This window comes from Triturus cristatus, chromosome 7 (genome assembly GCF_964204655.1).
Source record: "Triturus cristatus chromosome 7, aTriCri1.1, whole genome shotgun sequence".
In the NCBI taxonomy this organism is placed as follows: Eukaryota; Metazoa; Chordata; class Amphibia; order Caudata; family Salamandridae; genus Triturus; species Triturus cristatus.
The window spans coordinates 1,510,256,982-1,510,271,936 of record NC_140590.1 but is presented as its reverse complement, the minus strand read 5'-3'; positions in this window follow the sequence as shown (position 1 = coordinate 1,510,271,936).

Here is a 14,955-nt window from a genome sequence, read left to right as displayed (position 1 = left end):
GACCTTTAGTCGAAGGTACAGCGCGAACGGCTGAACAGAATTACTTGAAATTTGGCAAAAAGGTAGTCCTCAGGTCAGGGATGTGCCTTTTGCATATATGGTGTCAATCTGTTCAGTAGTTCCTGAGAAAATTGCAGTTAAAAGCACATAAATATCTATAGGCGCGCACCGTGCGCGCACCATGCGCGCACCGTGCGCGCACGGTGCCGTGCGCGAGTGTAATTCTGATTAGTGGTTACATGTCAGTCAACATTCGAATCGGTCGAAATCAGGAAGTGTCGGCCGCCATTTTGTGTGTTGTGTGTGTGACAGGGAAAAAGAAAGGTGGAGAACGTGAAAAGGGGGCAGGGTAGAGAGTTCCTGACCCCCTAGCCTTTGTCAGGGGGTCCCTGAAGGACCCCAAAGGGTGAAAAAAACATTTTATTTTTTTTCAAAAAATCGCGGGGTGCGCGCACGGTGCACGCACCCCTAGCCGCCATTTTGAGTTTTAGAGGCAGAAGAGAGTTAAAAACACAAGTGGAGAACGTTAAAAGGGGGCAGGGTAGAGAGTTCCTGACCCCCTAGGCCTTCTCAGGGGGACCATGAAAGACCCCTTAGGTCCCAAAAAAAAAAAAAAAAAAAATATCGCGGGGTGCGCGCACGGTGCGCGCACGGTGGCAATAAATAGAAATAAAAAATCAAATTTAAGTGTTTAGATGTTGGTTGGCTGTAAAAAGAGCTGTTGTGTTCATTGAGTGTTTTTTGTACCTACAAGTAAGTACCGATGCAGAGTCTAAAGTTCGAGAGGAAGACTCTGTTGCCTTCATCTGTGAAATGTACACCATCTCCTCTATAAATGCCTTGCATGTTGTGACGCAAGTTGTTGTGGTATATAGAACCCATACCATAGTCTCTGAGGAAAGCAGAAACAGACTTATTGATGTGCTTTCTTGCTTTGTCAATCTGCGGACAATATTGGTTGGACCAGTTCCACTTTTGCCTTTGGCATATATTAGAATATACAGAGGTAGTTTGTGGAAAAAGTGACATCAATTGCACAAAGGTGTCCTTAACAAGCATTTCCAGACCTACCCCAGTTAAAGTGCCTAGGTCATTTCCACCACAGTGCACAATTATAAGGTCAGGCTGTGGGAGATGTAGAAAGGATTTCACCCAAGGCATTCATTGGTGCCACTTTAACCCTCTCTGACAAATCCATTTAATGTCTACATTTGGCAAAGCAAGGTCTTTCACAATACCTCTGTTTTCTGCATACTTTTCACTCCAGAAGACATAGCTATGACCTACAATCCACACTGTGAACATCTTTCAAGGAGATCTGGATGCACTCAGAAGGTGTCTTTCAGTAGAATGGCAATATGAAAAGAAAGATAGTTGTAAAATGGAGGCTTACATACTTTTTTTTAAATAAAATGAACTCATTGGCTGTTTCAGACCATTCATCACTAAAAACTAGGCTGTATGTTTAAATTTTTAAAAGCATGTTTTGTATTGGTTCAGAAAAATGTGTTCCCACAGAACATTACTTTGGATTTGCTGTTAGGTTTGAAAAGTCAAGCACTCTTGCTCTTTGGATTAGAAACATTGTGTGCTGAACTTCTGACCTCTCTGCTCACACCAGTGTTCCATGACCTGTTGCTATGGTAGCAGGCAGAAGTCATGTTGGGGGTAGGGATCATTTGGAAAGGGCTGAAATTTGCAACCAATAGAAATGTGTGTTTCCATTTGAAAAAATGTGGGAAGCACTGTGATTTGAAGTTAACATATATATGTGTGAAAAAAGAGAGGGAAAGTTTGCATTTACTGGTTCTGGTGAGAGGTGTACAGCTCAGAGATTCTGGCTCTGATAATCTGCTGTGTGAGTGCCACATTTCTTTCTCAACTAACTACTTTTAAAGGTGAGTTATGAATTTGAGAGGGGATGTATGTGGTGCATTTTGATATAAATAATAGAATTGTGATTCTTGTTTTAAAGTTGTGTTTTACATTTTATGTTTTGGAAGATATTTAACTGCCTTGAACTCGTAAGATATTATGGAGTATGTCTTCACCATAAGTTAAGGTGTACTGGTATCACCCAGGAATACTGTTTTCTGCCTAGAATCACACCATGAGTCTGTGTGCATAAAGGAATTGTTGTCAGAGATTTAATTCGTGTTGGTCTGGTTCTGTAAGACTTGCATTCGTAGGAAAAGGGCAGCTTGTTTTCTTGAAGTGTGATGGCTAGCATTCAGCACAAATCAATATCTCACAAATGAGAGGCAAATGCTAACACATTTGAAATCAACATGGTAGATTTTCCTTCCACTCCTGCAATGGGTGAGGTAGTTCCTACATGTTACAAACTCCGATTAAAACTTACCACACATGTACTCTTACATACATCTGTGCAGTCTTCCTGCAGTTGTGCAAGCGTCCATGCAGATCTCTCTTGCACCTGACAATACACAGTCTCCAGAAGTACGCTCTTAGCACACAGCCAGCTGCTTCTCCTGCACTCTCATGCTTACTATTCAGCACTGTGTGGTATTTCAGATAGCAGTGAGTAACTCTAACACAATCAACATCACCAAGGCTCTTTTCCTTTGCTCTAGTCTAATCACTCACCCAGGTTACACATGCTCATAGTCTCAAGTAGCTGTTAGGACATGTGCTCTTTTCAGCCTCTCTAAACTATAAGGAAAATGTGTTAGGCTGTTACAGTAATTATCATTTGCTCTACCACAGTAGTAAATGTGCTTTCAAATTGCCAATCAAATATCATTTTCTGCCTAGAATCACAGCATGAGTCTGTGTGCACAAATGAATTGTTGTCAGAGATTTAATTCGTGTTGGTCTGGTTCTGTAAGACTTGCATTCGTAGGAAAGGGGCAGCTTGTTTTCTTGAACTGTGATGGCTAGCATTCAGCACAAATCACTATCTCACAAATGAGAGGTAAATGCTAACACATTTGAAATCAACAGGGTAGATTTTCCTTCCACTCCTGCAATGGGTGAGGTAGATCCTACATGTTCAAAACTCCAATTAACCCTTACCACATATGTACTCTTACATACATCTCTGCAGTCTTCATGCAGTTGTGCAAGCGTCCATGCAGATCTCTCTTGCACCTGACAATACACAGTCTCCAGAAGTACGCTCTTAGCACACAGCCAGCTGCTTCTCCTGCACTCTCATGCTTACTATTCAGCACTGTGTGGTATTTCAGATAGCAGTAAGTAATGCTAACACAATCAACATCACTAAGGCTCTTTTCCTTTGCTCTAGTCTAATCACTCACCCAGGTTACACATGCTCATAGTCTCAAGTAGCTGTTAGGACATGTGCTCTTTTCTGCCTCTCTAAACTAAAAGGAAAATGTGTCAGGCTGTTACAGTAATTATCATTTGCTCTACCACAGTAGTAAATTTGCTTTCAAATTGCCAATCAAATATCGTTTTCTGCCTAGAATCACACCATGAGTCTGTGTGCACAAAGGAATTGTTGTCAGAGATTTAATTCGTGTTGGTCTGGTTCTGTAAGACTTGCATTTGTAGGAAAGGGGCAGCTTGTTTTCTTGAACAGTGATGGCTAGCATTCAGCACAAATCAATATCTCACAAATGAGAGGCAAATGCTAACACATTTGAAATCAACATGGTAGATTTTCCTTACACTCCTGCAATGGGTGAGGTAGATCCTACATGTTCAAAACTCAAATTGACCCTAACCACACATGTACTCTTACATACATCTCTGCAGTCTTCATGCAGTTGTGCATGCGTCCATGCAGATCTCTCTTGCACCTGACAATACACAGCCTCCAGAAGTACGCTCTTAGCACACAGCCAGCTGCTTCTCCTGCACTCTCTGGCTTACTATTCAGCACTGTGTGGTATTTCAGATAGCAGTGTGTAACGCTAACACATTCAACATCACCGAGGCTCATTTCCTTTGCTCCAGTCTAATCACTCACCCAGGTTACACATGCTCATAGTCTCAACTAGCTGTTAGGACATGTGCTCTTTTCTGCTTCTCTAAACTATAAGGAAAATGTGTCAGGCTGTTACAGTAATTATCACTTGCAAAACCACAGTAGTAAATGTGCTTTCAAATTGCCAATCAAATATCGTTTTCTGCCTAGAATCACACCATGAGTCTGTGTGCACACAGGAATTGTTGTCAGAGATTTAATTTGTGTTGCTCTTGTTCTGTAAGACTTGCATTCGTAGGAAAGGAGCAGCTTGTTTTCTTGAACTGTGATGGCTAGCATTCAGCACAAATCAATATCTCACAAATGAGAGGCAAATGCTAACACATTTGAAATCAACATGGTAGATTTTCCTTACACTCCTGCAATGGGTGAGGTAGATCCTACATGTTCAAAACTCTAATTGACCCTTACCACACATGTACTCTTACATACATCTCTGCAGTCTTCATGCAGTTGTGCAAGCATCCATGCAGATCTCTCTTGCACCTGACAATACACAGTCTCCAGAAACACACTTTTAGAGCACAGGCAGCTGCTTCTCCTGCACTCCCATGCTAAGTATTCAGCACTGTGTGGTATTTCAGATAGCAGTGTGTAACGCTAACACATTCAACGTTACCAAGGCTCATTTCCTTTGCTCTAGTCTAATCACTCACCCAGGTTCAACATGCTCATGGTCTCATCTAGCTGTTAGGACATGTGCTCTTTTCTGCCTCTCTAAACTATAAGGAAAATGTGTCAGGCTGTTACAGTAATTATCACTTACTCTACAACAGTAGTAAATGTGCTTTGAAATTGCCAATCAAATATCGTTTTCTGCCTAGAATCACACCATGAGTCTGTCTGCACACAGGAATTGTTGTCAGAGATTTAATTTGTGTAGCTTTTATTGTGTAAGACTTGCAGTCATAGGAAAGGGACAGCTCATATGATAGGATTTGAAAAGCTCATAAAAAATATAGTAATATATTTAAATTACATAAAGGTATTTGTTTTTTAGTTTCTTTCAGGTATTGCTGAACAACACTGAAATAAATTAAAGATGCCTATAAAATCAAGAAAGAGAAAAGAACAGCAACAACATCTATATTTGAAGACAGCTGGACAACAAAAATTAGTTGAAGAACCTCATGTTGGAAAAAAGAAAAAGTCTTCTGGTAAGCAGACTAAGGATTTTATAAAAAATATCCTCAAGCAAAGAAAAAATGTAAAAAATATATCCACTGCAAATAGTGTTTCAAGTAGAAAACAACAAGACAATCGACAGAATATACTAAATGCTAATGTACAATCAGAAGTAAGAAAGAATGACTTAAAAAGAAAAATGGATTTTAAAAACATTCCTAGAAAAATGTTTCAGAGAAGAGTGATGTTCAATTTGCTAAAGGATGTGAAAAAATATAGGAAGAAAGCCAAATTTGATATGAAAAAGAAACATATTGAATCAATTGTTGCAAAGGCTTTGGAATTAAAAAGAAAACTATTCATTTTAATTTTGAACAGGATCCGTACATTAGATAAATTAGTGAATGTAATGAAGTCAAAAAGCAAAAGAAAAAGAGAAGTGAAAAAAAACAACGTTTGTAAAGTGTTATTAGGAGAATGGAAGCATAGTTGAAGTACTGAACCATTTTTTAATGAAGAGAGTTATCTTCAAAGTAATAGTTTGCTGCATGCAATTGACACCAGTGGTCGAGCATATGAAGTTAAAGATGGTTGTGTAATGGAAAAGGAGAAAATGGTTCCAAGAAATGAGGAAGAAGTGTTAGCTGATGAGGTTATGGGGAGACGTCCTAAAGCCCCAGTGTACACTTGGAATTGTAGTAGTATTTGTACTGTACGACAGGAATCTATTGATAAATTACGTGAGTTTCTAAGAGAATATAGTAAAAAAAAGTGTTAAACAGAAGATTAAGGTGCTTCAAAGACTAGATCCATGCAGAGTGAGAGAGAATACTGGTTTTTAAGGGCATTCTCTGGCTTGTCTTTCTAGGAAAGTTTGTCAAAGTGTTTTTCACCATTTTAGCATGCTAGCAGTTCATTATACTGAAATGAGAACATTTGTGAGAAGATTGTATTTTGCTAAAAGTCCAGCACTAAAGTTAAATGAGTTGAATAGTGCTCTGTTCCGTGGATCTGTATCAGATGTGAAGAAGGTTTGTGAGGATATTGAGTTTTGTTACTTTGGTCCAGAGCAAGAAAGTGCAGGAAATGACACAGTTATTGAAGAAAATGTGGAAGAGAATGTAGAACTCACTGTTAGTAAAAATTTTGAAGATCAAATGACAAAATTTACTATCATCTCTAATGAAAGACCAAATATTACTTGTATTTGTTGCCGGAGAAGCCATTATAAAACTCAAACAAGGAATGTTGATCTCTATAAAAAAAGTGAAAAAGAAAATTTTCTAAGTGGAAGGATTTTGCTACATATTTATTTCTGGAAAATTGTTTTGATTTGGGTGAAGATCAGCGTATTTGTAAATACTGTTATAACAAGTTAGAAGAAAATAAAATGCCAGCTAGAGCTGTACATAATAATTTAGAATTGGTTGATATTCCTGCAGAACTTTCTGATTTAAATACGTATGAGTCTATACTCATTCAATGTGTCCAGCCGTTTCAGACTATAGTTCGTATGGAGCCCAAAACAGGTAAATTACCTCCTTCAGATTTACAAAGAGGTTTAAAAGGAAGAGTTGTCTATTTGCCATTAGATTTGAAAAAAAATATTGAAACAATTGATGCAGATAGTTTGGAAACTAAACCATTAGTTATTCTGGTTAATGGTGTACCTACAAAGAATAAGAAAATTTGGCAGGAGCTGGTAGATGTACGAAAAGTACAAAGAGCAAATTTATATTTGAAAAGAAATAATAAATGGTATGAATCAATTTATATGGATGAAGATGAAGAAGTTTTACTAGCAGACACAGGAATACCAACTGGGCAAATTGAAAAAGTGGATAAGTCAAAAGAAGAAGAAATGTATGAACATTTCAGCATACATCCTCTTCATTCTAAAGAAGTTATGGGAAACACTATTGATCTGTTTCAGATGAAAAAAGCAAAAGGAACTCCCGTGAATGTATGGGAGGAGAGCTTGGAAGCTCGTTGTTTTCCCCAGTTGTTTCCTACAGGAAAAGGTGGACGGTATGATGAGCGTCCAGTACAGATTCCTGCTTCTGAGTATCGGACTACAAGATTATATGCAGAAGATCCAAGATTTCGTCAAAGTATTCCTTATTTGTTCCATCTTTTATTTGAAAGTGACTTGTCTGCACTATCTTATGCAGTAAATTACATTTTAAAAACTGGAATACATCTACATAATGTGTCTGCAAAGGATTTTCTGAACAAAGTGCAACAGCGAGATGATCATTTGGAATCTCAATTGATTAATCTGATGGCTTGTCAGCGTGGGACTAATGAATATTGGTACCGAAGCCATGGAGAATTGAAATGTATGTTACGGAATTTAGGAACTCCTACATGGTTCCTTACCCTAAGCTGTGCTGAGTACGCTTGGGATGATTTACTGGATTTTCTTCGAGAGGCAAATTCAAATATTGAAAACATCCAATACAAGACAGCAGGAGAATTGTGCTCATTGGATCCGGTTAATGTTTGCAGATATTTCAATCATAGATTTGAGGCTATGATGTCCTTCATCTGCAATAAAAAAAATCCACCTCTTGGAGAAGTTGTGGATTTCTTTTGGAGAAAAGAGTACCAAGCAAGAGGTGCTCCTCATATTCATATGTTGTTGTGGATCAAGGATGCCCCAAAATTTGATGCAGTTTTATCTTTCATTGAAGAATATGCAACATGTGCTATACCTAAAAGCACAGAAGAAAAAAACTTCAAAGAGCTAGTTTTACGTTTCCAAAGTCATCGGTGTGGAAAATACTGTCGACGAAAGTACAAGAGTAAAGATATATTCTACACAAAATGTCGATTTGGATTTCCACGACCTGTTCTTTCAAAAGGAAGAGTAAACAGTTTTATGTCAGCTGTGCGACATACCATTACAAGAAAATCGCCTAAAAATACCTACAACCTAAGAAGAAAAGAAGAGTCAAAATATATAAATGACTACAACCCAGTCATTTTATCCATGTGGAATGCTAACATGGATATTCAGTATGTAGCTGACAATTCTATTGCTGTTGCTCGGTATGTCACATCTTACATCACTAAATCTGAGAAAACGGAATTGAAAGAAATGTGGGAAGAGATTTCTCACGAGAAGACTGTCAGTAAAAAGCTATACGGTTTCAGTTTAAAGATGTTATCGCATCGATAAATTGGGTCATACGAATGCTCAGATAGGTTATCATCTGCAAGTCTGTACTCCAAATCCAGAAGAATAATTTGGGTAAGTTTAGGCCTTGCAGGAATGCGAAATCGGGTATTGAAATCTATTCGAGAAATTGAATATTTAGCAGAGTACGAACCAGAAAGTACAGACATTTTAAGAACAAACATGTTGGACACATATTACCCAAAGAGAAGTCATCATCTTGAGAACATGTGTCTCTATGAAGTGCTGCAGAACTACATTTTTAAACGGAATACCACAGAAGACCTCAACAATGGAAAATATAAAGTCATTGGTGAGGAAGGATGTTTGGTAAAACAAACAAAAGGAAGTTTGATTAATCACAGAAAGCTGAGTTGCGACACTACTGACAAGAAGGAATTTTACTACTTAGCACTTTTACAGTTGTTCAAACCATGGCGTTCAGAGGATGAATTACTTGGACATTTTCAAAGCTATGAAGATTCCTTTAATGCATGCAAAGATAGCATAGAATGCAGTACTTTTACAACTAATGTACAGATGTTAAATGAAGAAATTGAACAAGAAGCAACGATTGCAGCTGAAGTACCTAGAGACAGTTCTCAAGACAGTCAAAGTTCTGGGACGCTCAGTCAAGATCCTCTAGGACAACCAATCGTAGAAAATGAAGCTGCAATAGCCATGACTGAAGTGGAAACAGCCATGAATCAAGCTCAGGAAGATTTAATAGACTTACCAAATTTGGAACAACAACTGAATGATGAACAACAACAAATTTATGAGGAAGTCACAAAACAAATTGATCATGGATTACTACATGAAAATAAAGAGTGCTCATGCACATCATTTGAACCAATCAGAATGTATGTGAGTGGACAAGCTGGAACTGGAAAATGTTTCTTAATTAAAGTAATTGGAAGCTACCTACAGAAAAAAACTGATTCAACTTTGTCTTGTGTTGTTACTGCTCCAACTGGGTTAGCAGCATATAACATTAAAGGAATTACCCTCCATCGTTTGCTAATGTTACCAGTAGAGCATGAGAACAAAATACAATACCACAAGCTAACAGGAGAAGCATGTTTTGAAGTATCAAGAGTATTGAAGAAAATGAAAGTTCTCATTATTGATGAGGTAAGCATGGTATCAAACGTAATGCTTGCCTTTGTGCATTTAAGAATGCAGCAAATTCTAAAGACAGACTATGACGTGTTATTTGGAGGAAAACATGTTATAGTTTTTGGGGATCTACTGCAGCTCACTCCAGTTAAAGGACAACCAGTATTTCATACTCTTACACATGAAGACACGAAAAAGTCGTTAGGAAGTATAGGTAATGTGAATATTTGGACATACTTTGAGTACAAAGAACTCATTACCAATATGCGGCAAGCAAATGATGATGATTATGCAAGTATTCTCAAAGATATCAGAATTGGACTACTCACAGAACATGGCAGAAAAGCTTTACAGAGTCGATTGCTATGTAATTTGTTTCCAACAGAACAAATAGTTCCAGAGAAAATATACAAGAAAATTGCAGGAAAAAATACTGTAATCTGCTTAATGCCAACACTACATGAATGCTCTATATTCAATCAAGAACTTTTGAAATTGGAAAATGAAGAGATTATAAAACTGGAAGCTGTGGATAAAATACAGCATGAAGGAATAACTATTATATTGACAAGCAAATTGACAACTAAATTGGATTCTCTAGAGAAAAACATATCGAAAACAGCTGGTTTAGAAAAGAATCTTTATGTATGTATGAACTGTCGAGTAATTTTAAGACGTAATTTGGATGTAGAAAAAGGTTTAGTGAATGGAGCTATGGGTAAAGTTGTGGGTTTTGTTAATTACCAGAAAAAAGATGGAATTGAATTTTTAAAAATAAAATTTTATCAGATTGAAGAGGTTAAAGACATTAGTCGTTGTTCAGTTCGTTTCTTACTTGTGAAAGACTTATATGTACGTAGGAAGCAGTTTCCGTTTTCTCTAGCATATGCTGTACTATTCACAAATCTCAAGGATTAACTGTAGATAGTGCTTTTGTAAACATTGGATCTAGTGTGTTTAAAGAAGGTATGGCATATGTTGCTTTGTCACACGTGAAAAAAATATCTGGTTTATTCATGATAGACTTTGATGAGTCAAAAGTTAGTGCTGATGCAAACTGTGTAAAGGAGTATAATAGATTAAGAAGAAGCTATGCTCCTCATTTGGGTCAGTATCCTGTGTTTGAAAAACGCGTTGTTTGTTGGAAAAGGAGAATTGAGAATATCTGTAATGAGGATGTACAGAAGAGTAAACAAATAGAGACTAATGTGATTGCAAGCAAAAAGAAAAAGGACACTGCTGAAGATGTTGTTGGTTGTCATTTTGAAAATAGCTCTGGTGTCAACTGCTACGCTAATGTAGTGCTGAATGTTGTATTTTATCTTGAAAGTTTGAAAGAGCAGATAATACTAAATCATGAAAAAAGATTCTGTTCTCTGCTGAGCTTCCTTTATGAGAAGTTGAGTAATGATAAAACTAAAATAGAAAGTGCTTCTGATGTTAGAAATCTTTTAGATGTATGTTCTGGATGTACACAGTTTACACAAAATGTCCAGCAAGATGCACAGGAATTCTTAATGTATATGCTTATGGTACTGGAAGATGAAGGGGTAGAAATAGAAAATATGATTGGTCTCTCTTATAAATGGGAACATTGTTGTGAAAACTGTTTGAACACATGCAGCTCTAATGTTGATTCTGAAAGGTTCATATATTTAACACTACCAGAGAGTAAATCAGTGACTTTTAGTAAATTAGTTAAAGATGCAAATCACAACATGGAATGTTCTCAATGTAAATCAGAAATGTTATCAACGTTATTTTTAAAGAAATATGGACAATATTAATTTTAATGATGCAACGTTGTAGAGCTGATGGAACAAAATTGGACACTTTAATAAAGAAGTTTACAGGAAATCAATTATCAATACCAGGAAAGACTTTTGTTGCAGTTGCAATAATTTTCCATGATGGACCTTGTATAACTTCTGGTCATTACACAGTTTATCTAAAATGTGAAAAAGGCTGGACACTGTGTAATGATTCACAATTGATTTTCAAGCAACGTTTGCCTGCAGAATTACCAAATTCCTACTTAATTTTTCTAAAACCAAAATATTAGATACAAATTGCAGCATCTGAACAAACCATTATTTTGATTTTATTGGATTACCATTGGATATTTCAACAAAAAAGAATTTAAAGATTACCATTTGGCCTCATGGAAAGGTAACTGTTTCTATTGTGGACTTCTTTGACAGATATTATTTTGGTGTATGTGCTTAAGCAACAAGATTTACAGACGTTATTTATTGCAAATAGTTATTGTTCTTAGAAGATATTTTTAATATATATGTTACATTTCTATCAAGGTATGTTTTACTGAGGATAGATTCAGGGCTTTTTTTAAACAATCTTTCAGATTGTTAATTTTTTTGCCCGCTGTTAAGTGATGAATGCAATTGATATCACTATTTTCAGTGAAATTCAATATATTCTGAAAACAGCAAAAAAAGGGCAAAAAATGTACTTTGTTAAATATGAAAAACATTTATTTCTAATTAAGTTATTTTGTTGGTCAGGTATGTTTAAAATATCTGTATTTTCTCACCACTTCACTTTCATGCTCCCTTTTCTTCACTTCTCACTCTGCTTTTCTCATTCCCCTTCCCTCTCTCTTCTTCCTCTACTGCTCTTTCGTAACTCCCTCACTCCTTCTCTACTACTCCCCTAGGTTTACTGCCTCCATAACTATTTTTTAAACCATGTTTCTCTCCCTGTTTCCATATGTCTCAGTCATTCTAACTGCCTTACTCCTTCTCAGTTCCTTGCTCTCTGTCTCTATTTCTGTCTCTCTCCCTTTGTCTGTTTTACCCTTAATTTCATTAACATCTCTGGGGCAGATTTAGAAGCCCCCTGCGCCACCACTACATCACTTTTCATGCTTTGAAACTAATGCAGCACGGCGCAGCAAAATTACTTGCTGCACCGTGTTGCATTAGTTTGTTATAAATCTGCCCTTCTATTTCTACCACTCCTCCTCTCTCCATCACTCATTTTCCATCTATGTTAATTTTTTAACCTTCTCCGTCATTCTCCTTCCCTCACCTTCCCTAACTGTCACTATCCTTTACTCATAGTCACTCCTATTCTCCTACTTCATTTCCTCCTGTTTGTATCTCACACCTCTTCACCTTTTCGCATTCATTCCTTCACTCTCCCTCACTCTGCTTTGCTCATTGAAATCCTGACTCCCTTTCTCTCACTCCAGTTTCCTAAATCCCTCCATCCCCTCACTCCCCATCTCTCACTTTCCCTTACCACCTTTTCTAATCCTCATACCCCTTATCTCACCATCACTCCACTTCTCTTACTTTCAATCCCTTTACCCTGCTGTCCTTCATCCGCTTCGTCTGTTACTCCCTTTTCCTATCTCCATCCCTTACTCCCCTTTTCTCACTCCCCCTCCCTCACTCTCCATTACTCACTGCCATTCCCTTACTCATTCACTCTTCTAACCTGTATCCTCTACCCTTTGTCCTTTTGTTGCAGTCAGTCTCTCACTTCCCTTTCATGACTGGTCATACTTTCCTTGTCACTCTCATTCTGTCAGTCCTTTCCTCCTCTTCACTCAGTCATTTCATTCATTTCAATCATTCATGTATACACTACACATTCATTCAATTAATTTACAACACAGTATATATATTAAGAATATAGCTCTTCTTGGAGAAGTGAAGTGAGTTCTGAAAATAACTTTTTTTTTTTTAATTTTTTTTTATTTTAAACAATTTTGTATTTTTTTTGTGGATTTTTTTAGAGCAACAAAAAAAACTGTTCAACAGGAACAAAAATTATTTTTTTTAAAAATTAACGGGGGGAGCAAGTATGCTGCTGGATCTTCTGTTCTATAAGATTGATGCTGGTCTCTCCGTAACAGAGTGTGACATTGCACATGTTGCAATGAATGTGGACGTTTTTGAAGACAGGACGGATGTCCAGAGATCTGGAGCATGGTGATTCTGCAGCCGCAGATGAAGTGCTCGGCTGAGCAGATTCAGGATTCTCCCTCATGGCCCGTGTTAACTCCTTAGCATATGCTATAGGGTGCATTTTTTTAAAGTGTCGAATCATTGAAAAAATACTGAAAGAGTATTTTTTGGTTGGGTCTCCACTTGATAAGACTGTCCCACATACAGTGCAAGTAACCTTTGGTGCATTTACCTTCTTTTGTCCATGAGGAAATGTAAAAAATTTCCAAATGAAGGAGTGTTTCTGTTTCTTTTTTGTTGCTGGTTCAAAAAAGTGGTACAAAAGGGGGTGGTTATGGACGGAGCATCAGAACCAATCAAACACTCACACCCAGTCAACAGATCTGGGTTTGATCCATCACCATTCTTTGGCCCACTCTGCCACCCCAGTTCAGACATGGCCATATGCAAATCAGTCTGACCCTGTGCCTCATGGGAACAGTCCAGCCCGAACTGCCAAGCCATGCCTTCCCTGGACCGGAAACAAGCTTCCTAGGACCGGTTTCTGGCATTTCAGCCGTCTTCAGCCAGGCTTGCTTGAATCCAGTGGCAAAGTGAGCAAGGGACTCACGTCTGAGCATACCCTGCCAACTTATGGTGAACAAAGCGGTACAAAGGGGTGGTGATGGACGGAGCATCAGAACCAATCAAACACTCACACCCAGTCAACAGATCTGGGTTTGATCCATCACCGTTCTTTGGCCCACTCTGCCACCCCAGTTCAGACATGGCCATATGCAAATCAGTCTGACCCTGTGCCTCATGGAAACAGTCCAGCCCGAACTGCCAAGCCATGCCTTCCCTGTACCGGAAACAAGCTTCCTAGGACCGGTTTCTGGCATTTCAGCCGTCTTCAGCCAGGCTTGCTTGAATCCAGTGGCAAAGTGAGCAAGGGACTCACGTCTGAGCATACGGTTCAAAAAAGGTCTCTTCCTCACTTTCTGAAGTGGAGTGGTGCTCTGCCATTTTCAATTGAAGTTTTTGCTTGAAAAGGTTGTTTTGCTCCTTCTTCCAGGAAATTAGTAGAAAAAGTGAGGGGAGTGGGTGTGGTGTTTGAAGATTCTGAAACCGAAACTAATATGAACCAATGAAAAGTGTTGTTTCGTAATCACATGACTTGCCGTGCGCGCACCGTGCGCGCACCGTTCGCGTACCATACGCGCACGGAGCACGTACGCATGTGCACTCGGAGCACGCTCGGAGCACGCACGGTGCGCACACCGTACGCGCACGGAGCACACACGCATGCGCACTCGCAGCACGCACGGAGCATGCACGCATGCGCACTCGGGCATACGGAGCACGCGCGTACGGAGCACACGTGCACGGAGCACCCACGACATACGCATGCGCACGGTCAAAAACCCTTAAAAAAAAAAAAGTGTTTATAAGTTTATAGAAGAAATTAACTATGCTGTTGAACCTTATCCAAAAAAAAAAAAAAGAGCTGAGCCATTTCATATTACAGGATACAGTCAATCTATAACTATATAGTTTATTGTAAAATAAATATATTAAAAAAAAAAAAATGCATACATAAATTAGCATTTAAAAAACCTTACAAATTCACTAAAAAAAACCATAGGTTT